Source organism: Sminthopsis crassicaudata, chromosome 1 (assembly GCF_048593235.1).
Source record: "Sminthopsis crassicaudata isolate SCR6 chromosome 1, ASM4859323v1, whole genome shotgun sequence".
NCBI lineage: Eukaryota > Metazoa > Chordata > Mammalia > Dasyuromorphia > Dasyuridae > Sminthopsis > Sminthopsis crassicaudata.
In genome coordinates, this window is record NC_133617.1 from 210,366,152 (window position 1) to 210,389,637 (window position 23,486).

The following is a 23,486-nucleotide window of genomic DNA, read 5'->3' on the forward strand; positions in this document are numbered from 1 at the left end:
TGATCAATCTAGGTTTTCGGGTCTGTAAATTAATTTACAGGGGACTCTGTGCTCCCTCACGGGACTATCCTTGTGCTGACTCAAAAGGGGCTCCCCCTTCCCTAACTCTCATCAGAATGATAGGGCATTTACTGGTTAACACACACACTGGTAAAATCACTTTTCATCAAAGTATCTAAGTAACTTCTTGATAGCCTAAAAGATCTTATCAGCTTTGGTACTCCACCTTGTCAAAATCCTTTGTCTTTCTGATTAGAGAAAAAGGCAATGAACTCCAATCCTCCATTTAAGGAAAGAGCTCATCTTAGACATTTCATTTTTCATCTGTCTCTAATATTTTAGGACTTCTCTGATTGAATTCTCTATCATATGCCTATGTTGGGTACTTCCCCTTAACCTTTTCAGCTTCTTCTTTTTTTTTTTTTTTTTTTTTTTTTTAATATTTTCTTCTCTTATTAGATTGAGTGCAGGGATTGGCTGTCTTTTCTTTTTTCTTCTTTTTTAAAATATCTGACTCTATATGACAGCACTATACATAATACATATAATACAATATATAATACAGCAATAGGCACATAATAAATGCTTATTGATTATTGACTATACCTGGAACAGTGCCTTGCCTATAGTCAGTACTTATTAAAATGCAAAAAATATAGAGAAAATTGTCTTTATTTTAATAAGTTTAATAAGTTTTTTTTCCCCATATGATTTTCAGGCATATACTGAAAGAAAAAAAAAAAAAAGGGTTGAAAATAGAAAGAGGAAGACAGTAGAGATCTGTTGGCAGTAATTGGATTTAACCAAACTAAGGAAACTGCTTTGATGAATAGATATGATTTAGAATTAGCATATTAAAGCATTCATTTAAACAAGTGTTAGTCCTTACTTAACATTCCATTTCAATTCAAGAAACATTTATTAAACAGTTTCTAAGTGTAAGACATATAAATTCATACTTTTAAAGTATTTGAGAAGAATTTATTCCATTGGAATCTTCTTTACAATGTTCATTCACTTAATAGATTTCTTTTGTCCTTTGGTAGTGCAAAGATAAACTTAAGCCCAGTGCTCTGCCTGAATGATCACAAAATTTAAATTGGTGAAATCTGAACTAATGAGGTTTGAGATACCTGACATGACTTATTATTCACTAAAATTTTGAAATACCTTATCACATTCTAGCCATGTCTTCCTTTAATAGTATTCCGATATTAAAAAAAAAAAAAAAAAGAAATTGAATGTAAGACTACTTATGGAAAGAAGATTTTTATCTTTTCAAATCTGATTCTGAGAAAAAAATATATAATGTTGCCTAATGAAATAATCTATTTAAGACTTTAGTTGAGCTGTTTTTTTTAGCTTTCTTAGCATTCTGCACCTAAATGTGGTAAAGACTTTCAAAGTTGAAATTTTCTGGTTACAAAGCAAACCTTTTTTCTAATTATCTAGCCAGTGCCCACAATCTCAAGTCACTATTTCCTGGCACAGGTTTTGGGTCTTTTTTCAGAGACCTCATTATAAATTTAGGATGAATATTATTAAGCATCTATATTTAATTACAGTTGGTAGATTTTACCTTATCAGTCTTAATATAATGGCTGTTCTCTCAGTAAAAAACTAAGGATTTTATGGTTTTGGATATGCAAGTTACATGATTACAAAATCTACTTGGATCTCCTCAGTAGACAAATTAATGGAAGTAGAATTAAAAAAAAAAAAAAAAAGAATATGAACATTTCCTTCGCTTAGCCATATTCCTGGCCTTCCAATTAATTACTTTCCCCCTGTTTCCTTTATTATAGTTCATGATCAAAAGCTTGTCTCAGACATCTAGACCTCTTTATCGTAGATTGGGAGTGTGCATAATTTGGGAATTGCTTTTTACTACTACACACCTGTGATGTACATTATTATTATTATTATTATTATTATTATTATTATTATTATTATTATTATTATTATTATTAACGTTATTTTAACCAAAGAGAGAAATAGCCAAAACAAAGTTTGTAGGCACAAGAGCAGCTACATTGAGTTATTTTTCATTCTAACACTTAGCTGAGTACAAACCTTTCTAATGATGCTGCAGGCTTGAATACATGGATTTGATAGTAGCAATCTAGACATTTTAAAATTGTATCTTAAAAGAGTTTATATATATATATATTTTTTTTAAATTTTGAATTCCTTTGGAAGTCTGCCTAAAAATATCTTTGGATATATACTCTTTAGATGATAACATTTTTAAAGCACAAAAGAAATCAATATGTTGCAATAGTGTATTAAAGAACATTAAAAAAAGGTTTTGAATCCCTTGTTAAGAATCTCTTCTAGTAGTTAGTGGTAATATTGCACCCTTAAGAAGGGTATCCCCTATATGCACTAGAGAAAAACATAGGTGGAACATAAGATTACAAATTTAGAATTAGAAGGATGTTTAGAATTAATCCAGTACAGTATTTTGTAGATAAGAAAAAATGGGTCCAAAAAATATTCCCAAAGTGACAAATGTAGAATCCGAATGTGATTCCTCAGTCTTTCAATCCATTTCTATGTCCACTGTAGCATCCTGCCTCTGGACTGGAAGCTGAAGAGGAACAACATGTCATAGGAAATATAAATTTTGCACTTCCTCACCAGATAATGAAGTGTTATGCTATCATTCTGTAGGCTTGCAGATAGCAGCAAATGAGACAATTTGGGCTGCTTAATCTAGAAAGAGTTGCAGTTGCAATCACTTATGTGTCATACAAATAAGAACTTTGAAAAAAAAAAAAAGCAAAGAAACAAAGAAAAAAACAAAGAAAAAAGAATCAAAGAAGCAGTTGGTAGATTTCATTGTTAGTAACAGCATTAGTGTTGGCACTTAGAAGAATTTTAGGGATTTACAAAAATATAAATTGACAAGAATAAATACCACAACAAAGGACAAAGACTGAAATGACTTTGTGGTCTTCAGAGAAGACTAATAGGAAGGGCAAACCATTGTTCATGTTACAGTTCTATGGCTCTTGAAGGCATATAATGGGATGGCATTATATCACTACTGATCTGATTAGGTGTTCAATAACATGACTGTAGGAAAAGGCAAGATGGTTTGTATAAAGTTAATGCTCAGTGAAAAAACAGCAATGTCAAGCTACTTCCATTATAAAGGATTCCTGGTGGCCACCTTGCAATACTATTAGTGGGACTATGTCTCTAAAAAGGATTTCCCATGGGGCTTTGAATGAAACATTTGTTCTCTTCTGGGTATGTGGATCAGAGATGCTAGGGAAGTATAGGGAAACTATAGCTAGCAATACTGAACAGATGGCCAGATACTGACCTAGAATTGCTTGTTTCATGTATTGATTAAGCTAAATGACTATAAAGATCCTTTCCAACCATGGCATTCTATGTCTAAGATTCTACAATTCAAAATACCTAGAAGTCTCTTGTCCAAGAAGAATAGTGAGATTGTGAGCACAGGATGAGTATTAGTAATTAAATCTGAAGCTATACTGATACTAGGAGTAAGATCATAAGTAGAAATTGCTATGGCTGGCATTATGAAGAATGGGTTGAGGGAAGGGGGAAAAGTACAATACATTATACCCTGAAGAGTCATATAAAATAGTAAATTGTGGAATGGTATCCTTGGAGTCTGAGAATCAAAATATAAATTCTGCAGATTACCTAAAATATACTTAGAGAACAATTTAATAATCCACATATAATGGAATTAAACAATGAAAAATTAATCAGAAATTATTTTCATTGTAGTAGATTGTCTCCATTAATGTTATTTACAGACAAAGATATGAGGCTTAGAGGAGTTCAGGAACTTGCCCAAAGTTATCCTACTAATCTGGAACTGGAATTTAGGTCTAGTAATTCCTCTTTTAGGGAGCTTTTGACTCAACACATAAGGGGAAGTGCAAATAGTTCATGGAACAGACTAGTAGTGCAAGTCAAAATTGAAACAAAAAGCAGAAGGGCAGAACATTATATTGATTCAATAAAAAAACTAAGTAAGATGTGATAGTTGCCACTCTAAAGAAGAACATTTGGAATATGATATTGCAAATACAAAAAATAAGAGTTGGCAATATATCTTCTTCTTATAGAAACATATAAGGGTAAATAAAGCTGAAATAAATATCTTCAAAATTTAAGATAGATTTTTAATTTAAATGAGGAAAGTACTTTTGTTTTAATGGTTATTCTTTTGTTTTCTTAATGGTAGCTGTGAGAAGTATAGTCTTTTCCGTTATCACATAACATCAGTTAAATATCCTCTAGAACTATAATGTAGTCAGAGATCTCATCCACTAATTCTCAATGATACCCTGTGTTAAAATCTTTCTTGTGAAGATTTTCCAAGAAAGTCAGAATCTAATTTTGATAGCTAATCAATCAGTTAAAAATTATGTAACTTGTGATTTACAGATAAAAGGTAATGTACCATAATCAAATTAAAATAACATGGAATAGTTTATCTGTCATATTTATGAAGAAGGGAAGGATTTAGGACAAAGAAGATATAGAGAGCATTACAAAATATACAATAGTTAATACTGTTAGGTACAATTTAAACAGTTTTACACAAACAAAACCTATGCAACAAAAATTACAAGGAAAGTAGAAAATGGGGGGTGGAATTCTTCAACAATTATCTCTAATAAAATCTCCACTTCTCAAATATATAGAGAAGTGAGTTCAATTTATAACAATACAAGTCATTACCCAGTTGATAAATGGTCAAAGGATGTGAAGAGGCAGTTTTCCGATAAAGAATTCAAAGCTAGATATAGTTATATGAAAAAAAAAATATTCTAAATCACTGTTGATTAGAGAAATGCAAATTAAAACTCTGAGGTACTAACTCATATCAATGAGTAGCTGATAGGACCAAAAAAAAAAAAAAAAAAAAAGCAGGACAAAGTGTTTATTTTTTACATGGAAATGCATACAATATATTGAAGATTGACATCAGTAATTGGTTAGCTTAAAAGAAAGATTTATGCAAATGAGATGCAGAGGAAGAATAGACATAAAGGCAGAGCTTTAGTTATGAAAACTTATATTGAGAATAAGTTAAATAGGCAATGCTACATATATACCATGAATAGTATAGAACATTTCAAAATCTATTTAAAAAAACATGGGTGAGGGAAGCAAAGTGTGAGGAAAAAAGACAAGGGAAGGATCCATGGTTGAGGGGAGATTAAGTAATAGCAAGGCAAATTAAAAAACAGAATTGAAGTAAAAGAGGTAGCAGGGATAGGAAAGAAGAGATATGTTCAAGTACCACAACAATAATGGGGAGTCAAATTTATTAGCTTAGAGTTAATTCTCTCCACAGCCATTCACTCTTTTGTTCAGCATCTGTGATGTTTTATTTTCTCAACTTCCCTCCAGCCTCACATTCACCAACTGAGAACACAAGCAATATAATATACATTAGACATGTGTAGTCATGAAAAACATATTTCCATATTAAACAAATTGTAATTATGCACTGTGAATGAGATAGTTTCTAGATAAAGCTTTCTTTAGTAGTGATCTACCAGTAAAGGAAGAATTTTTTTTTTTTCTCTATCATCTAAGTTACCTATTGTATATCTGTTCAATTTTTTTCTGATAGGACCATCAAAAAAAAAAGCATTATGCATCCATCTAAGCTTAATATTTTTAGGTGTTCTTATATATTGATGAAAGTTTGCATGAAATATGAAAGTGAACTAGAATGATGTATGTCATGAGACTGGGTTATTTTGAATTGAATAAAAAGAAAAAAAATGACAAGATTTATTTGATTTTCATTAAATTGATTAATTTTTGCTAATATATTTGTTTTTATGTGGTGGTTGGGTAGATACAACCCAAACAATTTAATCTGAGCTAATTATTGGTAGAGAAAAGAACAAGTCATGATCCTTTATACCACTTGCTTACTCATAAACTTTCCCCTTGCATGTTAGATTAAGATGATAATATATTAAGAATTGTTTGAATATTGTGGCCTTTATAACTGAAAAGAAAAACTTTTTCCTTTTTTTATTATTTGGTTGGGCTTGAAATTAAAATATAGGTTATTAAATAAAATGCCAGTAGCTTACCTTAGGAGGGTGTCGTGTTTGTATCTCCCTACTTAAATGGTATGTTGCTTTTTAGAAGTATTGGGTAATTTGTAAACTATATTATAAGTTTTATGAAATTTGGTTCAAAATTAATTGTGAATCTTGAAATTTAAAGTTTAAAAAAAAGGTGATTTAAAGACAAGAGAAAAGAGATTGATTTACAAAATATATGAATTGATTTAAATGGAGCATCTAGTCAGAAGGGTTACAGAGAGATGGGACAGGAGCATGAAGGTGATTTAAGAAGGACTGATTAGTAGGAGCAAATGATTTCAAGAAGAAATTAGTGGGAAGAAGAAGGAACTGGTTGGAAAGGGTTGTCACAGAGGTTATGAGATGGGATGTGTTTATGCAGGGGGAGAAGGGGTTGAGTAGCAAAGCAGCAGTGGAAAGCTTTTGGCTGAAGAAAACAAACCGTGATTTAAAGGAAAAGGCTGCTCTTACAAGATGTTAATTGATTGAATATTTGTTTCTTAGATACATAATGGTTATGAATATTAAAGAATATGATCAGAAATGTGATATATAGTTTAAAAGGGTTATTTCAAAAAGTTTAATTAATGTTTACAAGAACTTTTCAGATTCTTTTATATGAAAATAGGAAGTTTTAGTTAACTGTATTGATGCCAATTATCTGAAAGGGATTCCAAGAATAATAGTTTTGCCTTCTTCCTTTTGAAAATGTTTTTGTTGTGAACAATATAGTTTGGGATTTTCTGTGTATTGGCTATTTTTAAAAGCAAAATTATTGGTATAATATTCAGCTTATTCAAGATTCAACATCTACTCGGGCATGTAAGAATTGTGTGAATTTTTTGGAATAAATTTCTTACTGTTACTGATATAAGGTTATGGTAAATATCTGTTTAGGATTTATCTGAAACTTTGGAGATAAAATCTCTTGGATTTGTAATTAATGCCATTTGGGAGTTTTAAAGCTTCACTCTCATTATATAATCATTATATCCTAATCATTATATCCTAAATACTTAGGCAAATAAGTATTTAACCTGATCATCTGTATATTACTGGATATTTGTGTTTTGTTTTTAAATGTTTCTAAATAATGAGAGGATGATTAGCAAAATGGTCTGTGAAATCTAATTGCTAAATTATTGGGACTATAGCCCCTCTGCCTGTCCTGTAAAGCAAACTTGTTCCTTGACATAGGAACTGCTGGCCAATCTATACTGGCCTCCCCACATGTTATTGCAGTTCCAGACTGTTCTAATCTTTATCTGTTAGATTTGTGTTTTTTTGTTCCAGATTTTGGTTATATTACAGCTATATTGATCTGCTTTTGGGACCTGGATTAGCCCATTGATCATTGCTAGCACACCATACCGATCCCTCTGCTTGGACTGAGAGCTATTTCTCCCCCCCTTATCAGTCTGAAGTAGCTGAGATTGAGACCATCGCCCATGCTCCTGATATAATTTGTTTTATTGTTTTTGTTTAATTTTTTTTTAGCTTTAATTTTTTTATATATTTTATTAATTTTATAATTATAACATTTTTTGACAGTACATATGCATAGGTAATTTTTTTTACAACATTATCCCTTGCACTCCCTTCTGTTCCTAATTTTCTCCTCCTTCCCTCCACCCCCTCCCATCCATATTAAATATGTTATAGTATATCCTAGATACAATATATGTGTGCAGAAGCGAATTTTTTTTTTTTTTTTTGTTATTGTGGTTGTTGTTGTTGTTGTTGTTGTTGTTGTTGTTGTTGTTGATGCAAAGGAAGAATTGGATTTGGAAGGTAAAAATAGACTGGGAAGAAGAACAAAATAATGCAAACAGTTTACACTTATTTCCCAGTATTCCTTTTCTGGATTCTGTCCATCATTGATCAATTGGAACTGAATTAGATCTTCTCTATGTTGAAGATATCCACATCCATCAGAATACATCTTCATATAGTATTGTTGTTGAAGTGTATAGTGATCTCCTGATTCTGCTCATTTCACTCAGCATCAGTTCATGCAAGTCTGTCCAAACCTCTCTCTATTCATCCTGCTGGTCATTTCTTACAGAGCAATAATATCCCATAACCTTCATATACCATAATTTACCCAACCATTCTCCAATTGATGGGCATCTGCTCGTTTTCCAGTTTCTAGCCACTACAAAAAGGGTTGCCACAAACATTTTGGCACATACAGGTCCCTTTGCCTTCTTTAGTATTTCTTTGGGATATAAACCCAGTAGTAGCACTGCTGGATCAAAGGATATGCACAGCTTGATAACTTTTTGGGCATAGTTTCAAATTGTTCTCCAGAATGGTTGGATTCTTTCACAACTCCACCAGCAATGTATTAGTGTCCCAGTTTTCCCACATCCCCCCAACATTCATCATTATTTGTTCCCGTCATCTTAGCCAATCTGACAGGTGTTTAGTGGTATCTCAGAGTTGTCTTAATTTGCATTTCTCTGATCAGTAGTGATTTGGAACACTCTTTCATGTGAGTGGATATAGTTTCAATTTCTTCATCTGAGAATTGTCTGTTCATATCCTTTGACCATTTATCAATTGGAGAATGGTTCGTTTCTTATAAATTAGGGTCAGTTCTCTATATATTTTGGAAATGAGACCTTTGTCAGAACCTTTGCTTTTAAAAATATTTTCCCAATTTGTTACTTCCCTTCTAATCTTGTTTGCATTAGTATTATTTGTACAGACACTTTTTAGTTTAATGTAATCAAAATCTTCTATTTTGTGATCAATAATGATCTCTAATTCTCCTCTGGTCATAAATTCCTTCCTCTTCCACAGGTCTGAGAGGTAGACTATTCTCTGTTCCTCTAATCTATTTATGATTTCATTCTTTATGCCTAAATCATGGACCCATTTTGATCTTATCTTGGTATATGGTGTTAAGTGTGGATCCATATCTAATTTCTGCAATATTAATTTCCAGTTTTCCCAACAGTTTTTCCAAATAATGAATTTTAATCCCTAATGTTGGTATCTTTGGATTTGTCAAAGATTAGATTGCTATAGATGTAACCTTTTTTGTCCTTTGTATCTAATCTGTTCCACTGATCTACCAGTCTATTTCTTAGCCAATACCAAATGGTTTTGGTGACTGCTGCTATATAATATAGCTTTAGATCAGGTACACTTAGACCACCTTCATCTGACTTTTTTTCATTAAATCCCTTGAAGTTATCGACCTTTTATTCTTCCATATGAACTTTGTTGTTATTTTTTCTAGGTCATTGAAATAGTTTATTGGGAGTCTGATTGGTATAGCACTAAAGAAATAGATTAGTTTGGGGAGTATTGTCATCTTTATTATATTCGCTCGGCCTATCCAAGAGCACTGAATGTCTTTCCAATTATTTAAATCTGACTTTCTTTTTGTGGCAAGTGTTTTGTAATTTTTCTCAATAGTTTTTTTACTTTCAATATTATTGATTTCTCCTTTTAATTTTTGTATTTCAAGTTTAATTTTTGGTTGGGGGGTTTATAATTTGGTCTTTTTCTAGACTTTTAAGTTGTAAGCCCAATTTGTTAATCTTCTCTTTCTCTATTTTCTTCAAATAAGCCTCTAAAGATATAAAATTTCCCCTTATTACTGCTTTAGCTGCATCCCACAGATTTTGGTATGATGTCTCATCATTGTCATTATCTTGGGTGAAATTATTAATTGTTTCTATAATTTGCTCTTTCACCCAGTCATTCTTTAAGATGAGATTGTTCATTTTCCAATTACATTTTGGTCTATTTACCCCTAACTTTTTACAGAATGTAGCTTTTATTGCATTGTGATCTGAGAAGAAGGCATTTATTATTTCTGCCTTCCTACATTTAATTTTGAGATATTGACGGGGGCGGAACCAAGATGGTGTAGAAGAAACATACGCCTCTGTGTACGTCCTCACTCCCTCACAACCAATTAAATAAATCAGCCTCAGAAATAGCACTGAACTGATAGATACCACAAGGACTGGAAGCATGACTTACCAGATGAAGCGAATCTGGAGTTTCAACAGAAAAGGTCAGTTCCCAGGGGAGGAAGAAGAGAGACCAGCACAGACAGCTGGGTGCTAGCATACTGTGCTGATCAAGCTGGGAAGGGCTCTGGGATCAGAGAAGCCACTGAGATAAAGGAATCTGGCACAGGCTGTTAGCTCTTCTCTGCTTATAATATAGCAGTTCAGAAGAGAAAGCTAAACTACTTTAAAAATTCAGATAGATTAGATTTGCCATTCAGTTTTCTCCAAAGGTCTAACATACCTAGTTTTTCTAATGTTCAATTTACTTTTTTAATTTCTTTCTTATTTATTTTGTGGTTTGATTTGTCTAAATCTGAGCGTGCAAGGTTGAGATCTCCCACTATTATAGTTTTACTGTCTATTTCTTCTTGCAATTCTCTTAACTTTTCCTTTAGAAAGTTAGATGCTATACCACTTGGTGCATATATGTTTAGTATTGATATGGCTTCATTATTTATGCTACCTTTCAGCAGGATATAGTTTCCTTCCTTATCTCTTTTAATTAGATCAACTTCTGCTTTTGCTTGATCTGAGATAAGGATAACTACCCCTGCTTTTTTGGCTTTACCTGAAGCATAATAGGCTCTGTTCCAACCTTTTACCTTTACTCTGTATGTATCTCTCTGCTTTAAGTGTGTTTCCTGCAGACAACATATTGTAGGGTTCTGATTTTTGATCCAATCTGCTACTCGTCTCCTTTTGATGGGATCGCTCATGCCATTCACATTTACAGTTAACATTACTAATTCTGTATTTCTTGCCATCATATTATCCCCAGATTATGCTTTTTCCCTTGACCCCCCTGATCTCCCTCCCCGATATTTAATTTACAGACCCCCCCTTGTGACGTGCAACCCTCCCTTTTTTTAGTATCCCTCCCCCCTCCCTCCAAGTCCCTTCACTTATTCTCCTTTTCCTTTTCCCTTTTCCTCTCCCCCCTTTTAATGAGGTGAGAGAAAATTCTCTGAAAAACAAATATGTTAATTATTTACTCTTTGAGCCTCTCCTCATGAGAGTAAGATTCACACAATGATTCTCCCCCTCACTAAATTCCCTCAGATATGGTGTATTTTCTATGCCTCTTCCTGGGATGTAGTTTCCCTCTTTTTATCATTCCTTCCCTTTTTTCTGAAACGACCTCCTTCCCTTTACTACACCTCCCTTTTTTTCTTTTATATCAGTAAAATCAAATTATCCTTGAGTACTTTTTATATACCCACAACAGAGTTACAATTCTCAAGGGTTCTGTGTACCTTTTTCTGTTTCTCTTCAGTCTTGTGGATGTAGATCAAATTTTTTGTTTAAGTCTTGTTTTTTTTTTTTCTTAGAAACATATAGAATTCCTCTATTTCATTGAATGACCATCTTCTTCCATGGAAAAAGATGCTAAAATTAGCTTTGTAGTCCATTTTTGTTTGCAGTCCTTGATCTTTTGCCTTACAGAATATCAGGTTTCCAGGCCCTTCTATCTTTTAATGTGGAGGCAGCCAGATCTTGAGTGACCCTTATTGTGGCACCTTGGTATTTAAATTGTTTTTTTCTAGCTGCTTGTAGGATTTTCTCCCTTTGTGTGGTAATTCTGCAGCTTAGCCACAATATTCCGTGGTGTTCTTTTTTTAGGGTCTATTTCAGAAGGAGTTTGATGAATTCTTTCAACATCTACTTTCCCCTCTGTTTCTATTATCTCTGGGACCAGTTCTCTTTGATAATTTCCTGTAAAATAGAATCTAGGCTCTATCTAATTAATCTATCTTAATTTTTAAAGTAGTTTAGATTTCTCTTCTGAACTGCTATATTATAAGCAGAGAAGAGCTAACAGCCTGTGCCAGATTCCTTTATCTCAGTGGCTTCTCTGATCCCAGAGCCCTTCCCAGCACGATTGTCGCAGTATGCTAGCACCCAGCCGTCTGTGCTGGCCTCTCTTCTTCCTCCCCTGGGAACTGACCTTTTCTGTTGAAACTACAGATTCTCTTCAGCTGGTAAGTCGTGCTTCCAGTCCTTGTGGTATCTATCAGTCCAGTGCTATTTCTTAGGCTGATTTATCTAATTGGTTGTGAGGGAGTAAGGATATTCACAGAGTCGTGTGTTTCTTCTCCACCCTCTTGGCTCCGCCCCGCAATCTGACTTTATTTTTGTAGCAAGTGTTTTGTAATTTTGCTCATATAATTCCTGACTTTCCTTTGGTAGATATATTCCCAAATATTTTATACTATCAACAGTTATTTTGAATGGAAATTCTCTTTGTATCTCTTGCTGTTGGATTTTGTTGGTAATGTATAAAAATGCTGAGGATTTATGTGGATTTCTTTTGTATCCTGCTAAAGTTATGAATTATTTCTAATAGCTTTTTAGCAGAATCTCTGGGCTTCTGTAAGTATACCATCATATCATCTGCAAAGATCCTAATGTAATTTGTACTGATATGGGGAAGTGGAAAAGTGATTGATGAGTTATTGTTAAAATTACAACTGTATTACTGTGTGTTTAAGATTTGGGATGGAAATTATTAAAAACTTTTGCTGTTGAGGAAGTTATAATATGTTTATAATATCTATGTTCACTTGAGAACATGTAATTGTTTGAGGGACTTTTGTTTTTTCTTTTTTTTAGGAAACTTCTGTACTTGTCTGTTATGTATAGGAACTTTAATTCACTCTTGGGATTTATATGTTGGATGGTTTTTTTCAGTATTTACTTTGTTTTTGGATGATTCCTTTCCAAGAGGGACAAAAAAAAAAAAAAAAAAAAAAAAAAAAAAAAAAAAAAGAGGAGGAAGAGATAGAGAATTAGGGAAACTAGTGGATTTTTCTCAAAATTCCTAAAAGAGTAGGAACCTTTAGTTTTCTGTTCACTTTGCTTAGCTACTTCTATGCCACCCCCTATATCACAGTTCAGATTGAATTGGACACCTATCCAGCCCTGTAACCCCAGTTTCTTAATTGGGTATTTCAGAATTTTCAAGGACATTGTGGTTTTGAGATCAACCCTTTAAAGTTCGGGGCTTGCCTACCTTCATGGTCTAACTGTTCATGCTCTGATAGCTCTGCTTAGAAATCTGTTGCAGCCCTGTTGTCTCTCTGGGTGGGGACAGTTGGAGCTACTCTAAGCCTCACCCTTCTCACCTGAAGTAGGGTGCCCCTCTGAATGGGCAGCATGACTGTCTCAAGCCTTGCTACTCCCTATGTAAGGAGAAGCTGAGTTAAGTGCACAAATGACTGAAGACCACCTAACACAGTGAACTGTCTATCTCAAACTGGATTCTCTGGCTGAGATGAGGGCCTATGTACTGCTGATAATTCTGGGGTTGTCAGGAAGAGACTTGCCCTTGCCATAATTCCTTGCATTTTCTAGTTTCATTTTGATTTATTTGCTTCACATTTGGTTGGCCAAAGTTATGGTGCTGAGACCTCTCAGCTATCTAGGGGAGGTAATTCAATTATTCAAATATTCAGAAGGAGAGTGTGTAATGTAATGCCTCAGTTTCCCTAGATTGTCATCTTTGTTAATTTATCTTTGTATTTTTATGTCTGCCAAATGTCAATCCATTCTGTGATAACTGTTTCTAAGCTAGTTGGTAGAAGCAATGTTTATGGTATGAACTTATTGCAATCAATGGCATCCTATTGTCACTATGTCTACCCTGTATAGTTAAATTAGTAACCAGAATCGTTGAATGGCCCTATCAAAATAATGCATAAAGAAGATGCTATTAAGATGATGATCCTTCAGAGAAAAGGCTGGAATATATTAGAGAGGGATGATCTTGATGGTGAAGAATATATTAGAGAGGGATGATCTTGATGATGAACTTGATAAGCAATGTATGGATATGTTAACTGAATTTGACCACAATGTAAGATCAAAGTAGATCAAACCTATCAGGATTCAGTTTTGGCTTCTCCAGAGTCAGATGATTTTTAGATAAGGCCTGGACTATATTCCATTGTCCAAAGTGGCCAAAGAAACTGTATATCACCTTTTCGACTGCATTCTACTGACCACCTAGGGGAACAGTAGACTTATGTGATCAATCACAAAATATAGAGGGCAGGATTTTGGAGGTTTTTTTGTCTGAAATGTATAAAAGTTGTAAGCATTTTCAAGGCTCTGGTCCTATCCTGCTGTGAAATTTGGCTCGCAGACCAGGATAGCATCTTTTTCTCGAGATTCTAATAAATAATTCTGCTTTCTATGAATGATCTCTGAATAGTCAATTTGGGTAGGTCTTCTTGTCCCAAACACCCCTTTGAGCCTACAGTTTGACTTTTGCTTAGGTAATGCCTTGATTTCTCCCTGTCATCTTAATACTTTTTTATAGGCATGTTCCTTTTGTTGTTGTTGTTATTTGTTAATTTTTCCAGATTATTTTTTGACCTTAAACTTTATGTTAAAATCAGGTTCTTTTTCCAATTTGTAGGTGTATGTGAAGGAACTATCTCAAGCTTCATGCAATTCACACTGTTGTTTTTAAAGATACTTTTGGGGCTTGAGAAGTTTTCATTGCTTCCAGGGTAGCATAATCTAGTTGGAGATATGGTCATTTAGTTCCTGCTCTGTGCACAGTTCTTATCCTTACCCAGGAAGGGCTCCTGATATTTTAAAGCTGCAAAAGTATTGTTCTTTATGGCCCCTGATCTCTTGTGATGGACCAAAAGTATTTCTCTTTGCCCTGGAAATAACCTGGAAGGGGGTGTAAACAATAAAGCTGTCAAAAAGCACCACGTATCACCTTCATAAAAATTGATGATGCTTTAGAACATAAAATCTTCACAAGTGAATACAGAAAAGCAAATATATTAAATCACCCTTTTCAGATCCTGGTCATTGCTTTCTAATGGCCTTATCATCTCTTACTTACATATTTTTTTCAATTAAATCATGGGAAATTTATGAGGTACACAGAGGTAAAGATTTTATTCATAGTATTTTTGAACAAGTATTAGGTAAGTCATGAATTTGCTAGTGTCAAATGCTAAATCAAATACTAAAGCCTTGAAAATAATAGTGTTTACTTTCTAGTTTTACTTTGTTTTCTCTGTATAAAGAATTTCTGTCAGAATGCCCAAATCAGCCATATTGTGAACATCTACATTCCCCATATAATGTGCAATGTACATCTTCAAATAGGTACAGATTCACGAATTTGTAAATAAACAATATAGTATATTTAATAAATTATTTGACCAGTAACACATTGAAAGCATCATATGTACATACAGTTTAAATGAAAAAAACATTTTTTTTTGGAATCTTAAGGGCAAAAGCCATGAAGATTAATTTGTGCTTATAAAATTATATATAAAAGTTATATGTTTGTATACTTCTATGGTGTGCTGCCAATAGTACAATAATTTTAATAATAAAATAACAAACATAATCTAAATCAGATGTGTGTCCTGACCAATTCTTTGCTGAACAGCCATCTTAAACTCAAATTCATAGACTTAAAAACACAATTTATTCACTGATAATTTGTACACAAGCTGTTTCTTTCAAAAAAAGTAATTATATTTTGCATATTTATGAACTTCAAAGTGGTTCCCATTTAGTATGTGTTCTATTTCCATTTTCCAAAACAAGAAACATTCATGAAAAATAATATCTAGTAATACTATTAGAATCTTATTTTACCAATTAACCACACTCTCAGCTTAGTCTATGGCAAATGATGGGGATTTAGCAAAGGTAGAAAAACTGTAAAATGAATACGTGTGTATCCTGGCAATATGAGCCTACACAGTTTGAAATCACTTTTTCTAGGATTTTTTGGTCCTTTGATAACAATCCTGATATTAAAACTAATGGCCTGACATCACAGTGATGATCAGACAGTAATGGAGCAACTTTCCCTTCTTTTTGTCTCTTTTTTTTGGGAATCAACTTCTTGCTTCTCTCTTCTCCAATATGCCATCCTGCCAGACCTTTGTGCAGAGGAAAATGAATTTCACCTTTCTGAATGGAATTAGCTATAAAATCTTCATTAGAGTAATGAAATGATTCATCATCTATTAAATGGTTAACAATATGGATCCCAAACTGGCAAAAACTAGTGGGTCTGAGAAGTCCTTCTTGCCTTTTAGGCACCTGAATTCATTGTACAGCTTTGCTTTCTGCTCTTCAGCTCTTTCATGTACACTGTGGACTCAGACTTAGCAAGCTGCCCTTGAACATTTCCTTGTTTTTGAACCACCATTTCAGCTTTATATTGTCTCAGTTCAGCCAAAGCAGAAATGCTGTCTGATTTTCAGAGATGTATTGTCATTACTTCCTCTTTGTTCTTATATTTCATTTCTGCTTGCTTGTTCCTTGCTGCACTTAATTGGGTGAGTAATTCTACTGTTCTCTGGGGAAAGACACTGTACTTTCCCTTCAGACTGCTCACCTCTTGTTCTGCCCTTCTAAATTATTGCTTTTGATTTGGGTCTTCATTTCCACTTCCATCATCCTCTTGTTTATTTATTTCATTCTGCTTGAGTTTCAGTTTTCCTAAGCTATATGGTTATTAGTTTATCTTGCAATTCATTCATCACATTCTTCCTGGGTTGGTCTTTCCATCTCCCATTAATTCAAATTAGATGGTATTGCCAGTGTCCTTCCAAATCCTTCACATGCTGCCTAAGTTCTTTCAAATCCTCAGTTTCTGCTTTTCAAGTTCCACCTCAATTATTTCCTCTAGCAATAGTATTCACATCAGACAAGAAATTGTTTCTCTTTTTAATATTTAGGACTGTATCCTACATCTCTCTTAAGGCACACTGAAACTCAACTTTATTCAGCCTAGCTTGAACCAACTCCTCTTCCAGTTACAAATTTTTCATTGTAGCAAGAAGTGTATTTGTGTTTTTCTAGTGTTCCAATACACTTTTTAAAAAATCTATTTTCTGTGCATAATCTTTTAATTTTAACTTGATCCTCTATTTCTTTAAATTTTATTATAGTGTATTTTCTAAGCTTTTCATCTTTTTGTATTGCATTTGACATAATATGCTCAAATTAATTTTTCTGAACTACTGTCAAATTGATTTGCAATGACCTTTTGAAAGTGCTGTAACATTCCTTCCATATCTAGTTGCTTGAGTTTTTTTGATTCATCTGAAAAAAGACTAGTCAGAATGGATATTATCTCTAAACTCTCAAAACATAACTATGTCATATATCCTTGTTGCCACTGATAGTGGGAAAATTGTTAGAAAGATAGCCAGAAACCAGAATGATAAATGCATAGATGTATGGAAACTCTGACATTAAAAATCTACAAAGAGTTTCACTATGTGCTTCTATGCTTCTACAAACATTCAAACTGATACACACAAAGGTGAAATTCTGCTATATTTGACTTAGAATTCAGACAGTCTATAATCTTGCATTAATTTATCAAACACACAGAAAGCTGCTTCTTCTGGCATCTACATGAGTAGCAGTACAACTATAAAAACATTTCCCTAATAATATCAAATCTCATGATTCACTAAAGAATATGCCTATTTCAAACCCAGATAGTAAGATTTATAGATTTGAAACTTCATTAGAAAATTCTTAGTTGGGCATTAATGCATTGTTGATGAAGTTGTGAATTGACTCAACCATTCTGGAGAACAATTTGAAACTATACCCAAAGGGCTATAAAATTGTGTATACCCTTTAACTTTGCAGTATCTCTACTAGGTAACCCAAAAAGATTATAAAAAAGGAAAAAAGTCCCATATATACAAAAATCTTTTTAGCAGACTTTTTTATAGTAGCAAGGAACTGGAAATCAAGTGTATCTCCATTCATTAGGAAATGGCTGAAATAAGTTATGGAATATAAATGTAATGAAATAATATTGTTTTATTAGAAATGACAAGCATCACTCTTTGCGAATGATATGATGGCATACATAGAGAACCCAAAAGATTCAACTAAAAAACTATTAGAAATAATCCACACCTTTAGCAAAGTTGCAGGATACAAAATAAATCCACATAAATCATCAGCATTCTTATATGTCACTAACAAAGTCCAACAGTTAGAGTTATAGAGAGAAATTCCATTTAAAGTAACTACTGATAGTATAAAATATTTAGGAATCTATCTGCCAAGGGAAAATCAGAATCTATATGAGCAAAACTACAAAACACTTTCCACACAAATTAAGTCTGATCTAACCAATTGGAAAAAAATATTAAATGCTCTTGGATAGGGAGAGCAAATATAATAAAGATGACAATACTACCGAAACTAATCTATTTATTTAGTGCTATACCAATCAAATTCCCAAAAACCTATTTTAATGACCTAGAAAAAATAACAACAAAGTTCATATGGAAAAACAAAAGGTCAAGAATTTCAAGGGAATTAATGAAAAAAAAAAATCAAATGAAGGTGGCCTAGCTGTACCAGATCTAAAATTATATTATAAAGCAGCAGTTGCCTAAACCATTTTGAATTGGCTAAGAAATAGACTAGTTGATCAGTGGAATGGGTTAGGTCCAAAGGACAAAATGATTAATAACTCTAACAACCTAGTATTTGACAAGCCCAAGGACCCCAACCTTTGGGATAAGAACTCAATGTTTGACAAAAATTGCTGGGAAAATTGTAAATTAATACATTGATCCACACTTAACACTGTACACTAAGGTCAGATCAAAATGGGTTCATACTAGGAATAAAGAATGAGATTATAAATAAATTAGAGGAACATAGGATAGTTTACCTCTCAGACCTATAGAAGAGGAATGATTTCATGACCAAAGAAGAATTAAAGATCATTATTGATCACAAAATAGAAAGCTTTGATTATATCAAATTGAAAAGTTTTTGTACAAACAAAATCAATGCAGATAAGATTAGAAGAGAAACAATAAACTGGGAAAACCTTTTTTATAGTCAAAGGTTCAGATAAAGGCCTCATTTCCAAAATATATAGAGAACTGACCCTAATTTATAAGAAATCAAGCCAATCTCTAATTGATAAATGGTCAAAGGATATGAACAGACAATTCTCAGATAAAGAAATTGAAACTATTTCTAGTCATATGAAAAGATGTTCCAAATCATTATTAATCAGAGAAATGCAAATTAAGACAACTCTGAGATACCACTACACACCTGTCAGATTGGCTAGAATGGCAGGGAAAGGTAATGCAGAATGTTGGAGGGGATGTGGGAAAACAGGGACACTGATACTTTGTTGGTGGAACTGCGAATACATCCAGCCATTCTGGAGAGCTATTTGGAACTATGCTCAAAAAGTTATCAAACTGTGCATACCCTTTGATCCAGCAGCATTGTTACTGGGTTTATATCCCAAAGAGATGTTAAAGAAGGGAAAGGGACCTGTATGTACAAGAATGTTTGTGGCAGCCCTCTTTGTAGTGGTCAGAAACTGGAAAGTAGTGGATGCCCATCAATTGGAGATTGGCTGAATAAATTGTGGTATATGAATAATATGGAATATTATTGTTCCTTAAGAAATGACCAACAGGATGATTTCAGAAAGGCCTGGAGAGACTTACATGAACTGATGCTGAGTGAAATGAGAAGGACCAGGAGATCATTATATACTTAAACAACAATACTGTATGATGATCAATTCTAATGAACGTGGCCCTCTCTAACAATGAGATGAACCAAATCAATTCCAATAGAGTAGTAATGAACTGAACCAGCTACACCCAGCGAAAGAACTCTGGGAGATGTCTATGAACCACTACATAGAATTTCCAATCCCTCTAATTTTGTCCGCCTGCATTTTGGATTTCCTTCACAGGCTAAATGTACACTATTTCAAAGTTCGATTCTTTTTGTTCAGCAAAACAACTGTTTGATCATGTATACATATATTGTATTTAATTTATACTCTAACATATTTCACATGTATTGGTCAACCTGCCATCTGGGCAGGGGGAAGGAGGGGAAAATTTGGAACAAATGGTTTGGCAATTGTCAATGTTGTAAAATTACCCATGCAAATATCTGGTAAATAAAAACTATTAGATATGAAAAAAGAAAAAAAAATTAAAAAAGAAAAGAAATGACAAACAGCCTGGTTTCAGAAAAGCCTGTAAAGACTTGCATGAACTGATTCTAAGTGCAATGAGTAGAACCAAAAGAACATTGCACACAGCAACCAAAAGCTTATGTGATGATTAACTGTGATGGACTTAGTCCTTTACAACAATGAAGTGATTCAAGGCAAAACCAATAGATTTATGATTGAAAGTGCCATCCATATCCAGAGAGATGGTTATAAAAACTTAATATGGAGCACAACATAGTATTTTCACCTTTGTTGTTATTGTTTGTTTATTTGCTTGATTTTTTTTTCTTTCCCATTTTTTTTCCCTTTTGATCTGATTTTTTTCGCATTGTATGACAAAAATGAAAATATGTTTAGAAGAGTTGCTCCTTTTACCTATTTTTAATGATGAGAGGACCGTGGGGAGCTTGGAAAGATTCAAGGCTTTTCCATCAACTTCTCATCTAATCCTATGACCCCACTCCTGTCTGCCTCTTCATGGCTGCCTCTGCCTGAGCCCCCAGGCCTCCTCCACCCAGAGTTACACAGTGCTACCCCACCTGCATCCCTGCCTCTCCTAAAGTGGACATAGGCCCCAGAAGCAACTCCCTTCCACTCACCCCTACTCCTGCCCTAATTCCCAACTCCCTTTTCCTATACCACCCTCATTTTCATTCCCAATACTCCTTCTGTCTGGCAAAACCATCAGGTAAATCCTGTCTACTACTGCCATATGGGCAGCAAGATGGTATAGAGTGCCATTTTGTAGTTGTGATAAATGCCCCTTCCTTACTTCAAATCTGGCCTCAGAAACTCACTAGCTTTGTGACCTTGGAGAAAATCACTTAATTATTTTTGCCTCAGTTCTTCAACTATAAAATTAGCTAGATAAGGTCATGAAAAATCATTCTAGTATTTTTACTAAGAAAACCCTAAATAGGGTCCATAGTCAGATGTGATTTAAAAATGACTGAACCACAAAAGCCCGTTGACTCCTGACCCTAGATGTGGTATTTGTGTGTGTGTGTGTGTGTGTGTGTGTGTGTGTGTGTGTGTGTGTGTGTGTCTTCTTTCCTATCCCTGCTAGCTCTTCTACTTTAATTCTGTTTTTTAACTTGCTTTGCTGTTACTTAATCTCCCTCAACCCATAGATCCCTTCCTTGTCTTCTTCTCCCACCCTTTGCTTCCCCTTATTCCTATTCCAGTGACCTAGACCTTTCCTTCTGACCTTCTGAATCTTGTTAACCTGGAAAATTGTCTTATTCTGATTTTATTGTTTCAGAATTTGATTTGAGGCATTATTATAAAATAGTTTGGTGGGGATTGTTAGAAAATCTCAGCTGTAGTGTTTAGTTTCTTCCATTTTGTTTCTCAGCATGTATGTGTGTGATGTTATGTTGTTAATAGAAAAGTTGTATAGTATAGAGATCATTAGAACTGGTGTCAAGATACATGAGTTTCAGCATACCTCATTAATTTACCGGCTATTTGACCATGGAAAAGTTAGCTTTTTCCTCAGTAAAACTGGCAAAATTATAACACCAATCTCACAGTATTACTGTAAAGATCAAATGACATATGTAAAACCCTTTTTGAACTTTAAGCTCTATATAAATGCTAGCTATTGTCATTATTTTCATCATCAGTCATAGTCTAAATCATAAGTGTTCTTCCTGAGATAACAGCTTCCAAAGGTTGCTAGGAGCCAATGGATTTGATACAAGAGGGGGGACACTGTTACTTCTATGATTATTTGTACAGAATAATAAAAGGTCAGGTATTGAGAAAGAAACCAGTTAATGAAAACTGAATAAACTTAAGCACAGTTAGTAAACTAGACACATCGTATGTTGGAAATGCTATCTAAACCTCTAAGCTATTTGCATTTCACTAGGAAAATAACTGCATGATTTATTTTATCAAATTGAGCAACATTAAGATTATTAAAATGTTCATTAAAATAAATGTGTTGTAGCATCTTTTCAAGGCATTTATGAGTCTTAAAAGTCAGACTTTCAGGCTGAGAAATTTTCTTTTTGTATTTCCTCATTCTGTTGTTGTTTTTCCTAAAGCTCACAAGAACTGTTAGATAAGTATGGTAACCTGACTCTTTCAAAGCAAAGAGACAAATGTTTGTATTCATTGTTATTGTTCAGTCATTTTATTTGAATCTTACTCTTCTTAACTCCATTTGGATTTTTCTTAGCAAGACAATGGAATGGTTTGCCTTTTTTTTCTTTTTTCTTCCAGTTCATTTTACAGATAATGAAATAATGAAACTGAGGCAAATAGAATTAAGTAATTTTCCCAAAGTCTCATGGCTAAAGAGTGTTAGAGGTTGGAACTGAACCCAAGTTTTCCCAGTTCCAGGCCTAGTGATAAAGCCTTCAATGATAGGTGTGGTTAGCAGAGGAACTGAGAAAAATTGATCCCTAACAAACAGACTGAAGTCTCTGAGAGAAATCAGGTTAGCTTCATGGTCCCAACCTTTGGGGAGGTGGTCCAGTCTGAAATCCAAGTTATGCCAAATTCCTGAGACCCACCCTCTGTAGAAATCCCAGTCATGCACTGGAGGTTACATTTTCCATATAAAATAACATGGCTTATAGTTTTGCTGCTACCTTCCTTTGGGTCAGCTTGCCACAGCACTCTGCTTTAAGGTGTCTTTCCCCTTCCCTTTCTCTTTCCCTTTTCTGTTTCCCTTCTTCTTCCCCTCCCCTATACCATACTGTGTGGGAGGAATGCTAGACTCCCTTTGCCATATTAACTAATCAGAGACATTTTCAAGTACAAAGAGAAAGCATTTATTTAATCCCTGCAGGGAGAAACCCAGACACACCTGGGAGCCATTCCAAATCCCACCATGTGCCATGTGAAACTTGGCCAGCTTCCTGGTTGTCTAGAATTTAAAAGCAAAAGACCCAAGCCTTCTCAATGGATAGACTAAAAGGATGTAAGCATCTTTGACCAATGGTCACCAACGTTGTCTGCCTCCCACAGGTTACATCATTTCCTACAACTTCACTAACTGTTTGAATCTCAGAGTTCATCCCTCCAGAAATCATGTGACTTCCTGAAACCCAAGGCTCATCTGGACATAGGGATCATACGACTTAGGCTCAGTCCCACAAACTTGAGAAAATTTCATCCAGTCAGTCCCATTCAGTATGGCATGTCCTCTAACTCCATTATGATTCTCAACTGCGCTTCTCCTCCTAAGAATTAGCTAACTCTTTTAGGGTGCTAAGTCCTTTTCAGGAGTTAGCCTACCAGCAAAGGATGTGCCCCAACCTCATGGGGGGCTCCCTTTCTACTAGGGAATTGTGTGTTTGAACTTGTCTTTCATATGTT

The 23,486-nt window shown here is 34.1% G+C and overlaps 1 long non-coding RNA gene and 1 pseudogene across 2 annotated transcripts in view; both read right to left on the reverse strand.

Annotated features, from left to right (window-relative positions):
* Positions 1-23,486, reverse strand: part of LOC141546417 (uncharacterized) — a 110,301-nt gene that overhangs the window by 27,366 nt on the left and 59,449 nt on the right. The window lies entirely within an intron of this gene.
* Positions 16,173-23,185, reverse strand: LOC141552205 (ecotropic viral integration site 5 protein homolog; annotated as a pseudogene).